At 47.9% G+C, this 15894-nt stretch overlaps 1 protein-coding gene across 1 annotated transcript in view; it reads right to left on the bottom strand.

Annotated features, from left to right (window-relative positions):
- LOC311238071 (uncharacterized protein) overlaps window positions 1-15672 on the bottom strand; it is a 48512-nt gene extending 32840 nt beyond the window's left edge. Inside the window, exon 1 of the mRNA XM_084326042.1 lies at window positions 15446-15672. The gene's annotated coding sequence lies outside the window, so the exon portion shown is untranslated. The remainder of the gene's footprint in view (window positions 1-15445) is intronic.
- Between the last annotated feature and the right edge of the window lie 222 nt (window positions 15673-15894).

Genomic DNA, 15894 nt, shown 5'->3' with positions numbered 1-15894 from the left:
AGCAGAGAGAGAGAGGACAGACACAGCAGAGAGAGAGAGGACAGACACAGCAGAGAGAGAGAGGACAGACACAGCAGAGAGAGAGAGGACAGACACAGCAGAGAGAGAGAGGACAGACACAGCAGAGAGAGAGGACAGACACAGCAGAGAGAGAGACAGACACAGCAGAGAGAGAGAGGACAGACACAGCAGAGAGAGAGGCAGACACAGCAGAGAGAGAGGAGGACAGACACAGCAGAGAGAGAGAGAGAGAGGACAGACACAGCAGAGAGGGACAGAACACAGAGAGAGAGAGGACAGACACAGCAGAGAGAGAGGACAGACACAGCAGAGAGAGAGAGGACAGACACAGCAGAGAGAGAGGACAGACACAGCAGAGAGAAGTGACAGACACAGCAGGAGAGAGAGACAGACACAGCAGAGAGAGAGGACAGACACAGCAGAGAGAGAGACAGACACAGCAGGGAGAGAAGAGGACAGACACAGCAAGAGAGAGAGAGGACAGACACAGCAGAGGAGAGAGGACAGACACAGCAGAGAGAGAGAGGACAGACACAGCAAGAGAGAGAGGGACAGACACAGCAGAGAGGAGAGGACAGACACAGCAGAGAGAGAGAGGACAGACACCCAGCAGAGAGAGAGGACAGACACAGCAGAGGAGAGGACAGACACAGCAGAGAGAGAGAGGACAGACACAGCAGAGAGAGAGGACAGACACAGCAGAGAGAGGGAGGACAGACACAGCAGAGAGAGAGGACAGACACAGCAGAGAGAGAGGACAGACACAGCAGAGAGAGAGGACAGACACAGCAGAGAGAGAGGACAGACACAGCAGAGAGAGAGAGGACAGACACAGAAGACGAGAGAGAGAGGACAGACACAGCAGAGAGAGAGAGGACACAGCAGAGAGAGAGAGGGAAGACACAGAGAGGAGAGGACAGACACAGCAGAGAGAGAGAGGACATACACAGCAGAGAGAGAGAGACAGACACAGCAGGAGAGAGACAGACACAGACAGAAGAGAGAGAGCAGACACAGCAGAGAGAGAGAGAGACAGACACACAGAGAGAGAGAGAGGACAGACACAGCAGAGAGAGAGACACCAGCAGCAGAGAGAGAGAGGACAGACACAGCAGAGAGAGAGAGGACAGACACAGAAGAGAGAGAGAGGACAGACACAGCAGAGAGAGAGGACAGACACAGCAGAGAGAGAGAGGACAGACACAGCAGAGAGAGAGAGAGAGAGAGGACAGACACAGAGAGAGAGAGGACAGACAAGCAGAGAGAGAGGAGGACAGACACAGCAGAGAGAGAGGACAGCACAGCAAAGAGAGACAGACACAGCAGAGAGAGAGAGGACAACACAGAGAGAGAGAGGACAGACACAGCAGAGAGAGAGAGAACAGACAGAGAGAGAGAGAGAGAGAGGACAGACACAGCAGAGAGAGAGGACAGACACAGCAGGAGAGAGAGAGGACAGACACAGCAGAGAGAGGACAGACACAGCAGAGAGAGAGGACAGACACAGCAGAGAGAGAGAGCACAGACACAGCAGAGAGAGAGAGGACAGACACAGCAGAGAGAGAGGACAGACACAGCAGAGGGAGAGGACAGACACAGCAGAGAGAGAGGACAGACACAGCAGAGAGAGGACAGACACAGCAGAGAGAGAGAGGACAGACACAGCAGAGAGAGAGAGGACAGACACAGCAGAGAGAGAGGACAGACACAGCAGAGAGAGAGAGGACAGACACAGCAGAGAGAGAGAGGACAGACACAGCAGAGAGAGAGAGAGGACAGACACAGCAGAGAGAGAGGACAGACACAGCAGGGAGAGAGGACAGACACAGCAGAGAGAGAGGACAGACACAGCAGAGAGAGAGAGGACAGACACAGCAGAGAGAGAGAGGACAGACACAGCAGAGAGAGAGGACAGACACAGCAGAGAGAGAGGACAGACACAGCAGAGAGAGAGAGGACATACACAGCAGAGAGAGAGAGGACAGACACAGCAGAGAGAGAGAGGACAGACACAGCAGAGAGAGAGGACAGACACAGCAGAGAGAGGACAGACACAGCAGAGAGAGGACAGACACAGCAGAGAGAGGACAGACACAGCAGAGAGAGAGGAATTCAAACCTTCACTTGGCTATGATGAGAAAGGAGGGGAAGTAATCCCACAAACATATAACAAATAGGGAAAAGGGTAGTTGGAGAACAGACAAGTAAATATAATAATTAAGGCTAGTACGGGCAGTGTCTTCAGACACCAGCCAACCAGGTTGGCACTGGGATTATATCACCCAGCACTAAAGCCAACACAGTGAACAAATAGTTCCAGTGGAACAGTGGCAGTTAGGCACAAAGGCCAACAATATGATACTCCCACACAATAGGGTAAGTCACACAAAGTGACAAGTAAACATAAGAATCGCTCCACACAATAGTGGCAACCAACGGCAACCTCACTCCACTCTGGTCACTGGCACATGACAGAATGAGGCGCCCCGATGTGTGTCACCTCCTACTCTATTAACCACCCATCTCCACTGCCTGCTTGAAGATGCACCAATCAGGTGCAACCAATCCAATCAGGGAGATGAGTGGCATCTGTGGAAACAGAAACAGGCGATTATGAGATGACACAACACCACACATAGAAAACAACACAAATAATATATTACCCTGATGTTACATGGTGTTAAAATATATGGCAATAATGATAATGAACAACCCACGTACGTGACACTGTGCAATAGCACATACCACCAAAGTCACTGGCCCACTGTGTGTATCTACACTGTGCTACAACCCTGCATGTTTACATTTTGTATTTTGTACTTGATGTTCATTAACATGTGCTGTCCCTAGGGATGCCCCGATCGATCGGCCATCGATCGTTATCGGCCGATAATCAGTATAAATATGCGATCGGGGAATTCCGATAATGAGTCATATTCGCCGATCGCGGAAACTGATCAAGTGGATATCTCACTCGCTTGTCTCAGACGCACATGACCTGCAAACTGCTCCTCCTCCCTAGCCCCGCCCGTACCCGTGTAGAGTTTGTAAACACGCTGAGTCTAGATAGTGCATTCGACCTGAGCTAACGTTAGCTACCTAGCTATCGTTACTGTTTTATTTTCGCCGATCGTCAAAACAGATCTCACTCGCTGAGTTCTGTCTCAGACACCGGGAGCTGCACACAGTGCTGCGCGTCTGCTCCTCCTCCAGCTCCTCCCGCACGCATGTAAACACGGGTCTAGTCTAGTCTAGTGGGACGGGACCTCCATGAGCTAACGTTAGCTACCGCTACAAAATGACCCAGTCAACTATTCACTTTTAGTTTAATACATGATGAGGCATTGTCTAACTGAACGGTATCTAGCCGGCTAGCTACTGATAGCTCCTGATATCAACAAATGCTCCAGCAATAGTCTAGTTATCTAGTACTAGTGTATGATACCTCTGTTAGCTCACGTTAGCTTAGCTCACTGTTCAAAACGAAATGTCCCATTCAACTAAATAGTTCACTGAGGCGTTGTCTTAACGTTATATTTCCGGCTAGCAGTAGCTACAGACAGCTCCTGATATCAATGTCTTATAACACTCATTCGATGCATATTCGAAGCCCGGCTTGCGTCGCAGTCATTAACGGGGATAGCTGAGGGAGTAGGGTATATCTGCAGAGCCTAGGGTAAATCTGCAGAGCCGAATGTGATTTGATCAAAGCAGAGTATGTACACACAGACAGTGGAGATAGCGAGCATTTTGACTTGTTGCGTGGTGGCGATGTCTCGCAGATAATACAAGTACAAGTCTAATTATATAATATATATATTTTATAAAAAAAAAAAAAAAAAAAAACTTTTTATATAAAATAATTTTTAATTTCTTTTTAATCAAAAACGATCGGTATCGGATCGGTATCGGCCGATATGGCTCACGACGATCGGTGATCGGTATCGGTGGCAAAAAACGTGATCGGGGCATCCCTAGCTGTCCCTATCAAATAAACTATCAAATCAAACTACTGCTACAAAAGTAACAGTCACTTAATTTTAGCTTTTGCCCCTTTTATGCATGGCAGCCTGAAACAAACATGTTTCGGAATTACATATTCCTTCTTCAGTGTTATAGCTTGCAATGCACTTGCAGTCAAGATAATGGTTATATACACAGGTGGTTAATGACTTGGCAGGAAATGACATCACGGCGCAGGTGTGCCTGAGTCTATTGGTCCTCAATGACAAAAGAAAAAGAAAAGACCTATCAAAATAGAGTCTGTTAGTAAATACAAATTATACAAATATACAACGTATAAAAGACATATATAAAAAACACAAAAGCAAAAGCAAAAATTGCATTACATTACCATACCAGAAACTTGCTATGTAACATGCCCGTAGTTTATAGGGCCAATTGAACCCCTATACTTATTTACATACTTTTTTCTTTTTTCTATTAAGCATCAAAGGATAAACATACCTCTTGCCTGAAAACAACCACTTGGATTAAACCATAATCTTATAGATAAAAGGTACTTAAAGGAAACAGGTTAAAACGTTTTCTTCATTCATTCCTCTAGGTCAGGGGTGGCCAACCCGCGGCTCGCGAGCCGCATGCGGCTCTTTGCCCGTCAATGTGCGGCTCTTCCATCCATACATTTTTTTTTTAATTAAAAAAAATAAAAAAAATAAAATAAAATTTATGTCACTCATTCCATAAGGACGTAGAATAAATATTTAATTTTTTTTTTTTAAATGGTCCATTTGCATGTTCTTGGTATCTGAATCTAGGGACATATATGGATCAGTGTCAGAAATAGTGTGTCTGTTACTAGGCTTGAGTAAATTGTAATGAACCAAAGGAGAATATCAATTCTATTTTAAAAAAAAATTATCTTTGACTGTAAATAACACCATGCTAAAATTGACCAGACCTGAAAAATCTAAGCAAATGAATAAAGGGAAGATGATTAAACAGAAGGTTTTGTAGATGCAGTACTGAATTCTGCCATCTTTTTTATAATGTAAATTTCTCCACCATTTTTCATCATATTGCAACACCGTTTTTTGCAAGACGTTCACAGAAAGGTAGAGAAACTAACTGCGTTCTGTTTTATGGCAATAACGTTCAGGTTTGTGGGAGATAATCCCAAAAAATAAGAGAAATTAAAAAGTAAATCCAGAAGTCAGATGATTGACAGGGGCTGGTGTGAGCTGGGTAGGGTAGTTTTTCGAAATTTGAAAGCCCTGAGTCTCTTCCTTCAAAAGACTACACTCACTTTTGGCTGTGCCACTTCCTCCTGTCAATATGCGCCGGTTTCCGACTCAATGCCCTGAGATTTCTATAATCTTATATTTCACTAATAACAGTTAAAGGGGAACTATTTTACTATTTCTTTCACTATTTGGGCACTTTTACACAATTCCTGTGAGTCTATGGAACACCTCTGTAATATATATATTTTTTTTATTAATTGTTTTGTATTTCTAATCAAGTCCTCAAAAACAGCATTTTTCTACCTCAAGATCTCCTCTCCGTTTTGAGCCTGGGCTCCAACCACAATGGTTGCACCTGGTTCGCCTGAACATTAACATGCAGCGGTGTCTCTCTGACATCACAGATCATCACATTTTCAAATGACTCAGTTCAGTGAGGGTGAATATTGTGAGAGGAGAATTGGAAGAATGCGCCAATATGAGAATTTTGAGACATAGATCATATTAATATAAGTTCACATAGCTAGGAAACAATGCTAAACACTCAAAAAGGCCATTTATAAGATAGTTCCCCTTTAAAATAATTGGTAAACAAACATAATGCTGAAAATATACACTTTTACTGTATATCTCGGGCTTAAGAGGTTAACCCTGTGAGGCCCAAATTAAAAAGAAATTAGCAACTTCAGAGGCCAGAGGGTGGGACATATAAACACATTTACTATCAAATAGCATTGTGAGGCTGAACAACAGGACCAATTGACTATACATGTGCTTAAAGGGGAACTATCTTATAAATGGCTTTTTTCAGTGTTTACCATTGTTTCTTAGCTATGTGGACTTATATTAATAGGATATATGTCTCTAATTCTCATATTGGCGAATTCTTCCAATTCTCCTCTCACAATATTCACCCTCACTGAACTGAGTCATCTGAAAATGTGCATATCTGTGATGTCAGAGATTTCTCAGCTGCATAATAATGTGGCAGTTGATGTGGCAGTTGGCACCAGGCCACACAGTGGTTGGAGCCCAGCCTCAAAACGGCTTAAGATCTTGAGGTAGAAAAATGCGGTTTTTAGTACTTGATTAGAAATACAAAACAATGCATTTCTTTTGAAAAAAAACCTAGGTGTTCCATAGACTCACAGGAATTGTGTAAAAGTGCCCAAATAGTGAAAGAAATAGTAAAATAGTTCCCCTTTAACATTTTTTAAATAAACATTATTTTTTTAAATGGCTAAAAGTGATTTTGTAATTTTGCAACCGTGGGTCTCACAGGGTACTTTTAACCATGTGAGGCCCAAATAAAAAAGACATTAGCAACTTCAGAGGCCAGAGGGTGAGACCTATAAACACATGAAGGGTGCCGTGACTGAAAAAAAAGGTTGAGAAACGCTGGTATATGGTGTGGCTCTTTGTGGTACCACAGTAATTTTTTTGTGGCTCTTAGTCTCTGACTGGTTGGCCACCCCTGCTCTAGGTTCTATGCAATCAAACAGGTGAATATAATAACATTCCCGTTGTAACAGTAACTTATGTCTGTCTCCCCCTCTCGCGGGCCTGTGGACTAACTCAAGTCCCATGTATCTGAAATCGTTAACGATATGTTTACACCTGGAAAAGTGTCTAGCTACTGACGACTTTATAACTGAATTTCTCACTGAACACTTATGTTCACTGATTCTTGTTTTAAAGGCTCTGGTTGTCTTCCCCACATAAGAAAAATCACACGGGCATTTTAGTAGATACACAAGATTGGATGAATTACACGTGATACGGCCTTTAACAGGTATTTTTTTGTTCGTTTTCGGGTGCGTGTAAAATGTCTCTTTGATCATGCCTTGACACTGTACACAGGCTTGACAAGGAAAATTTCCATCAGGGATATTAGACAAAATGTGTAGGTTTCCTTAAGGGCAAGTCGGTTTTAACTAATAGGTTGGATAAATTAGCTTGTCTTTTATAAAAGTAATTAGGCGAATGTTGAAACGCTGTCCCTATTATTGGATCCGACTGTAGAATATGCCAATATTTATTGACAATGCTCCGTATGCCTCTCGTAATGGGGCTAAAAGTGGACACGAAAGATACTTTGTCTGTGTTTTCTTTTTTCTTTTTGGGGATAAACAACGAGGCCCTATCGATCAGATTGGTTTTATTCAGGGCTTTACGTGTCAAATCGACACTATAGCCTATGTCATGAAAACTGCTTCTTAGAACTTCTGCTTGTGCAGTAAATCTATCTTCAGTGTCGCAAATTCTCCTATAACGGAGTATTTGGCTGAAAGGTAGACTATTTTTCAAGGCAGGAGTGTGGTAACTGGAATAATGTAAGAACGAGTTACGGTCTGTCTCCTTTTTGAAGACCTCTGTATCGGACAAATGCAAACCTGTCCTAATATGAATGCATATTTATTTACTACAGATACAAGGGTTCTTAAACCTTTCAAAGTGGCAACATATCGAACTGCGTCGGCCGCACAGCCTTTAAAACACTTTCTATTCTCTCGCCTGGGCAAGCGAACGCCAGATGACCCACCGGCGTTGATGAAGACATAGATCATTACCGATCTGGAGAAGCGGTATAGTGAGGTATAGTGAGGAAAAGAGGGCGTTCATGCTGCTGAACAAAGCTAGTTACTTGGATCCACACTTCCATCGAAGAAGGGAACATAAACAGGAGGTGGCCTTACTGGAGGAGATGAAACAAGGGAACAGAAGCAGGAGGTGCAGATGGCCTTACTGGAGGAGATGAAACAAGGGAACAGAAGCAGGAGGTGCAGATGGCCTTACTGGAGGAGATGAAACAAGTGAATGAAAGCAGGAGGTGCAGATGGCTTTACTGGAGGAGATGAAACAAGTGAATGAAAGCAGGAGGTGCAGATGGCCTTACTGGAGGAGATGAAACAAGTGAATGAAAGCAGGAGGTGCAGATGGCCTTACTGGAGGAGATGAAACAAGTGAACAGAAGCAGGAGGTGCAGATGGCCTTACTGGAGGAGATGAAACAAGTGAACAGAAGCAGGAGGTGCAGATGGCCTTACTGGAGGAGATGAAACAAGTGAACAGAAGCAGGAGGTGCAGATGGCCGTACTGGAGGAGATGAAACAAGTGAACAGAAGCAGGAGGTGCAGATGGCCTTACTGGAGGAGATGAAACAAGTGAACAGAAGCAGGAGGTGCAGGTGGCCTTACTGGAGGAGATGAAACAAGTGAATGAAAGCAGGAGGTGCAGATGGCCTTACTGGAGGAGATGAAACAAGTGAACAGAAGCAGGAGGTGCAGGTGGCCTTACTGGAGGAGATGAAACAAGTGAACAGAAGCAGGAGGTGCAGGTGGCCTTACTGGAGGAGATGAAACAAGTGAACAGAAGCAGGAGGTGCAGATGGCCTTACTGGAGGAGATGAAACAAGTGAACAGAAGCAGGAGGTGCAGATGGCCTTACTGGAGGAGATGAAACAAGTGAACAGAAGCAGGAGGTGCAGATGGCCTTACTGGAGGAGATGAAACAAGTGAACAGAAGCAGGAGGTGCAGATGGCCTTACTGGAGGAGATGAAACAAGTGAATGAAAGCAGGAGGTGCAGATGGCCTTACTGGAGGCCAACCTCCTCCTAGAAGCATCAGCATAGCCTCTCAAGTAAAGTGAAACAGTGGCTGAAACGCTCAACAGTTGAGATGTTGGGTCATTATTAGTAAGGAGCTGAATAAACGTGTCTCTCTATACATAGAGTCGCACCAGTTTCTGACCTAACGTCACATGTTCAGTTTAGCAGCTTGATTGATTGAAAATTTTATTAACAGATTGCAGAATGGGTACAGTACAGCTCAATACACACAATTGTTAAGGGAATGCAGACCAGAGAAAGACTTTCGTCTTGTTTACATCAGGGTCCCCCATTTTCAATTCATCATAACATATATGACACACATGACATACAGATAGACAGTACTGCTACATCTATACATTTATGACATACCAGATTTGCAAATACAGTACTGTTTGTGATACAAAAAGAGTCTAGAAAAGAGAGTATATACATTTGATGTAAAAACTGTACATTGGAGGAGGTTGAGTGGGGGGGGTTGGGTAGGAGGGGTTGGGGGGGGGAACACTGTACAACTGCACAAGCAAAACTGTACATTGGAATATTGACAACCATACTAGGTAATTTACTGTACATTGGAGGGGGTTGGGTTAGGACATTTACAGGGGCCAGTTTTGAATTGCAGTCTCCTGTAGGTGCTCTTTAAGAGTGGTTTTGAAAGTGGGTAGTGATTCACATTTCTTTACAGCTTTGGGTAGGGCGTTCCACATTGATGTGGCATAATTGCGAAACGTGTTTAGTCCCTTGTTTGAGCTGAATCTGGGTTTAACATGATTTGTCGAGCTCCCTCTGGTGTTGTGATCGTGGTATTCACTGACCTTTGGGAAGTATTTTGACATGTACATGGGTATCTTAGTGGTGTAGTGTATCTTGTAGACCAGGCCCATTGCAAGTTGCTGTACTCTGTCGTCTACTCTAAGCCATCCTAGGTTGTCAAAGTGGGCAGGGGTGAGGTGGGTTCTAGGAGTAAGGTCAAGCAGTAGTCTGACCAGTTTGTTTTGAGATGTTTGTAATTTTGTTTTTAGCGCCTTTGAGGTGCTTTGGTACCATGAGGTGCAAGCATAGGGCCTAACAAAAATAATAGTTGGTTTCAGGTTGCCGACCGACCCTGCCGATTTAGGTGCGACCCAATATATTTTATGAGTTTTTTAAAAAAATTATTAAAAAAAAAAAAAAAAAAAATCCGATTTTTTTTTTTTTTTTTTTAAGAATAAAGTTTCATAGAAATCTTAGTCAAACATTTAGTATTATGGATATTAAACATGCTGGCAGAGTACATGCGTCCATGTTGTTGTGAACATTTTAATTAAATAAAGAAATTCCCTATCCATAGTCGCCATGGGAAAGAATAAAATAAAAAAATAAAATAAATTCCCTACCTACCCATGGCCAAACTGACAACCAACCTGAAACCAACTATTATTTTTGTTAGGCCCAGTCATAGTACCCTTGAATGAGTGCTCCTGCCAGAGTCTTCAGGGTATTCTTGTTTACCAGAGAGGAGATCCGGTACAAGAATCGAGTTCGTTGGTTGACTTTTTTTATTACATTGGATGCCATTTTGTCACAGGAGAGATTAGCTTCTAGGATGGAACCCAGGTAGGTAATTTCATCTTTCCTTGTGACAATATTGTCACCCACTGTAACTGAGAAGCCGTCGGTCTTGCTGAGTTTGTTATTTGAACCGATCAATATTGTTGAGTCGTCCGCGAACAGGAACAAGTTGCGTCACAAGCTGACGACATGTCAGATACAGATACAGGGGTTAGCTTGTTTAGCTTAGCTTGTTAGCTGCTCCAGCTACCTCTGGTCAAGGCCCAGTCTGGTGGAAAAGTGTCAGAAACGCCAACAGATGAGATGTGCGGTCAGTAGATGAATACAAGCAGAGTTCACTGTAACTAAACGGCGAGGTGGACATTATTGTGTATTCAAATAACGCACCGGACTGCGGCTTTACGTTTGACGGTTTATTTAATCCGCTCCACCAGTGCACAACACACACACACCATCTCCCGTTACCACAACGCTTTACGGTATATCCCAGCAGTGTCGCAACATTACCGTGCCATCTTAAAGGCCCGGTGAACACCGTTGTGATTCACATACACAACATATTCCCCCCCCCACAGGGAACCCCGAAGAACATCCCCATACAGTTTAATTCATATTTAATTCATACTAACAGTCCCTGCAGCCTACCTAGGTGAACCGGGTAGACTGCCAGTCACCGACATAGTCTTGTGGATTATTCTGCCACGCAACAGACTATGCTCTGACTAAACCGGTCAATGAATAAATATAAATAATCTGTAACATAAATAGTCTATCTCTCAAGTAACATAGTCTCTTAAGTAGGCCGGTCTATTCCGGACGCGGACTGGCCGTGCGTCCCGGTGAACCTGGGGCTCGACTGGTAATGGCAATGGTGAGCCCCGCTGGGCGCGGTCTGGAGAGGCCTCCAGGTGAACCTGGGGCTCGGCTGGCAATGGCGGGCCCCGCTGCGGCTCATCTGGCAAAACCCAGTCCTCAATGTCCAGCTCTGAACCCTCCCTGGACTCTGGGTCCGAGATGGGGTCGTTTGCCACCTTCTTAAGCCGGTTTGCGTGCCACCGTGATCCATCGGCCAGACGAAAGGTGGCCGGGCCCAGCCGGGCCGTGACCCGTATCGGTGCCGACCAGAAGGAGAGCAGCTTGTGGTCCCGGTGGGGACGACGAATCCGGACCCAGTCTCCTTCTGTGAAGGAAGGCGCTTTCACCCTCCGCCTCCTGTCGAACCGCTGCTTCATTCGACGCTGAGCATCTGCGACCCTGGTGCCCTGGCAGGGTATCACTGCCGGCGCGATACTTGCCGGGACCCTCAGCCGATCCAGGGGAAGCTGCAACTCGCGTCCCATCATCAGGAGGGCTGGGGAACTGCCCGTAGTTGTGTGCGGCGTTGCCCTGTAGTGCAGCAGAGTGCGGAGTAAAGCGGCTGAGAACGGCAGACCCTCCGTCAGGTGCGCTCTGATGCCGTTCTTCAATGTCTGATTAAACCTCTCCACCCCCCCGTTTGCCTCCGGGTGGTAGAAAGCTGTACGGACGTGGTTAATCCCCCTGGCCTCCATGAAAGTGGCAAAGTCAGCAGAGACAAACTGCGGCCCATTGTCCGTAGTGAGGGTGTCTGGAATTCCCCACCGGGCGAACAGGGCGGAGAGGAAATCCGTGACCACACGGGTAGTCACAGACCCCGAGGCGGCCACCTCCGGCCACTTGGAATGGAGGTCATAGGCAACCAGGAGGAAACGCTGGTGGTGTGGGACACCATGGAGCTCCCCACAGATGTCCAGCTGGATGTGCTTCCAAGGTGCGGGTGGCCACGGCAAAGGCTGCAGCGGCGCTGGGGTCGGCGGCCCCGTCTTACCGCTGAGAAGGCAGGCTGAGCAGTCCCTCACCATTGTCTCTATATCCCGGTCAATGCCCGGCCACCACACCAGATCCCTGCAGCGCTGCTTCACCCTCACGATGCCCAGGTGCCCCTCGTGCGCCATGGTCAATATGCGTGCTCTGAGGTCACTGGGGATGACTGTGCGAAGCCCCCGAGCCACACAAACACTGCTCCAGCAGGACAGCTCATCCTTGACCCGATGAAAAGGCGCCAGCACCTCCGGGACCTTCACGGGCCACCCCCCCCTGATGTAGGTGCGGAGCTGGGCGAGCGTGGAGTCCCCCTCCGATGCAAGCTGAAGGTCCTCCAGGGAGACTGTGGCCTGGAGCGGGCCGTGAAGCTGAAGGACAAGCTCCGGTTCCATTGGATCCGGGCACGTTTTGGGTGCTGGGTCAGGGGTGGCACGGGAGAGCAGGTCAGCCACTACATTCTCCCTGCCGGGAGTAAACACTGTGGTGAAGTTATATGGCTGGAGCCTCTCAGACCAGCGGTGAATCCTCAATGGCTTGTGGCCCGACCCGGATGTAGCGAGCAGGGCGGTAAGAGCCTGGTGGTCCGTCCGCAGCGTAAAATGTCGTCCGTACACGTACATGTGCCACCGTTCACACGCCCAGACACAGGCCAGAGCCTCGCGCTCCCCCACCGAGTACTTCTGTTCCGCTGGGGAGAGAGCGCGGGAGGCAAACGCCACTGGGCGCTCCACGCCCCGCTGGACCTGAGACAGCGCAGCCCCGATCGCCGTATTGGACGCATCACAGGTGACAAACGTCGGGCTCGCCAGATCGAAGAACGCGAGCACTGGTGGTGAGGTGAGCTGCGTTTTAAGTTGGCGAACAGCGATAGAGCAGGCTGGGGTCCACTCCCAGACCGCGTCCTGTTTCAGGAGCCTCCGAAGCGGGGTGGTGGTTGTGGAGTATTGGGGAAGGAAGCGAAGGTAGTAGGCTGTCATCCCTAGAAACGACGAGAGCTGCGCTGGGCAGGACGGCTCAGGCAGGCGCAGCACGGCCTCCACGTTAGACTGGAGCGGGCTGAGGCCATCAGCAGACAGGCGGAACCCCACAAATTCGATGACTGGGACAGAGAAGGTGCACTTGTCCCCATTCAGCGTGAGGTTGTGACCGGAAAGGACGTCCAGCACCCTCGCCAGGCGCTCGTCGTGGATGGCTGATGTTGCACCATGGACCACTATGTCATCCAAAAAAACGACCACGCCCGGGATGCCGGCGAAGATGGTGGCCATTATTTTTTGAAAACAGCTGGGGGCTGAGCTGAGACCAAAAGGCATGCGGGTATACCTAAACACTCCGACATGTGTCACGAAAGCCGTAAGGTAGCGACTGTCAGGATGCAGTGGAACCTGCAGGTAGCCTTGGCGAAGGTCCAGTTTGGTGAAAACAGAGGAGCCGTAAAACTGTGCCGCCAGTTCCTCCACTGTGGGCAATGGGTACTTATCCGGAATCACCGCTTTGTTCACCTGCCTGAGGTCGACGCATGGACGCAGTCCCCCTAATTTCCTTTTGACTATCACCAGGTTGGAAACCCATGGTGAAGCGTTGACGCGCTCGATGATGCCCGCATCCAAAAGCTTCTGCAGCTCGGCGGTGACATCGTCGCGTAGGGCGAGGGGCAGGCGGCGCAGCGGCTGGATCACCGAACGCACCTCCGGGATGAGGAGAGGCTGGTGGTGAAACGCAGTGAGGCAGCCCAAGCCACTAAACAGAGCAGGCCAGCGCTGGTGCCAGGGCGAACCCACAGACAGAATGTCAGCCCCTGTATTGTCCACCAGGGAGAACCCAAGCCCACAAAACAAATCGTAGCCCATGAGGTTGGCTCCCTGATGAGACACTTGGAAAGTGAATGAGGGAAGGGCCTTGGTCCCGTAGCACACAGTGAAGGTGATTGTGCCTGCCATTCCTATTTTAGAGTGTCCATACCCATACAGGTCCTCTGCGTTGGCGGTGAGCGTCCGGCGCGGGAAAAGTCGACGAACCGTGGAAATGTTCAAAAGTGACTTGGAGGCCCCCGTATCCAACAGGAGTGGGAGAACCACCCCGTCCAGTTCCACCGTGCACCATTTAAATGCACGAGAGGTGGCGTCCACCGAATGGATGGTTGTCGGCGTAGGTGGACGTGGCGAGCGTGGCGGCGTGCTATCAGCACCGGGAGCAGAGCGGCAGACCCGGGCGAAATGGTTCTGCCTGCCACAGCGTTGACACCTCTGTCCCCTGGCAGGGCAAACTGGAGCCCGGCTGGGGTGTGATGCGGAGCCACAATTTCCACACACGGCCCGGCGTGCTGTTGACGCGGCCGTACCCCGGCGTGCAGCGAAATTTACCTCCAGGCTGTCCTCCGGGAAAACCGGTTCGGGAAACTCCCCGGACGGTGCCACTGTTTGAGTCAACATCAGAGGTTTGGGGAAAACATTACAGGGTGCTAGCTGTGCTGCCAAACCTGCTGCTGACTCGAGATGGAAAGCAATATTAACAGCCTTTGTCAATGTCAATTCATCTGGCATCATTAATAGCTTATCCCTGAGCTTAGGGTTGTTAGTATGTTCAGCTAGCTGATCCCGTATCAGTTCATCTTCCATCACTCCAAATTTACAGAGGCTAGCCAGCCCCCGTAGGTCAGCTACATAGTGGTGGATCGACTCACCCACTTGTTGACGTCGCTGACGGAAGACGATCCTCCGGAGCATGACGTTTTGTGGAGCAGCGAAATGTCCCGACAGCAGTGTGACACAGTCCGCATAACTCGGTGCAGCTCCGAGAGTCCTAAAGATCCGTTGTCCCTCGGTTCCTAGGTTGTGAATGAGCAGGGCTCTCTTCCGAGCAGCGTTAGCGTCGGCGAGCCCGACGGCTATTATGAACGTATTAAACGCCTCCAGCCAGTGAATCCACGGAACCGGTGGCTCGCCAGGCAGGGCGAGGAACGGAGAGAGAGGTGCAAGTAGGGAATCCATAATCCCATCCTCGTCGCCAATATTGTGTATTCAAATAACGCACCGGACTGCGGCTTTACGTTTGACGGTTTATTTAATCCGCTCCACCAGTGCACAACACACACACACCATCTCCCGTTACCACAACGCTTTACGGTATATCCCAGCAGTGTCGCAACATTACCGTGCCATCTTAAAGGCCCGGTGAACACCGTTGTGATTCACATACACAACAGACATGAACCTACCTGTGTGTGTGTCTCCTGTGTTGTTCTGAACGCAGTAGAGTCCAGCAGCGTTCTGCTGCTGCAGCTGCAGCTCCGTCGTGTAACTACTTGTTAGAAGCAGCCGGACTTCGGGCTCGTTCCCTCTGGAAGGTGGTGACAGTAAACCAGGAGACACTCCTCTCGAGGACCGCGCTGTTATTTAATGTTATTGACTAAAGTTACAGACAAAGAAAGTTCTACCGTTTCGGTTTCCGTTGCACTCTGATCGCGCATATAACCCACAATGCATCACTCTGGTCTTACATCGCCTCCTCCCACTCTGGACCCGCGCATGCGCTGTGAGGGAAACATGCACGTTTAGAATCACCAGAAAGGCTTTCGAAATAGTGAAATGCCATGTTGGCCTCAATATTTTCAAAACAAAGTATATGAAAAGGTTATGAAATGAACAAGAATGGGATAAAACATGT

Source organism: Notolepis coatsorum (genome assembly GCF_963971535.1).
Source record: "Notolepis coatsorum genome assembly, chromosome: 12".
Lineage (NCBI taxonomy): Eukaryota > Metazoa > Chordata > Actinopteri > Aulopiformes > Paralepididae > Notolepis > Notolepis coatsorum.
This window is presented reverse-complemented; position numbering and strand designations above follow the sequence as displayed.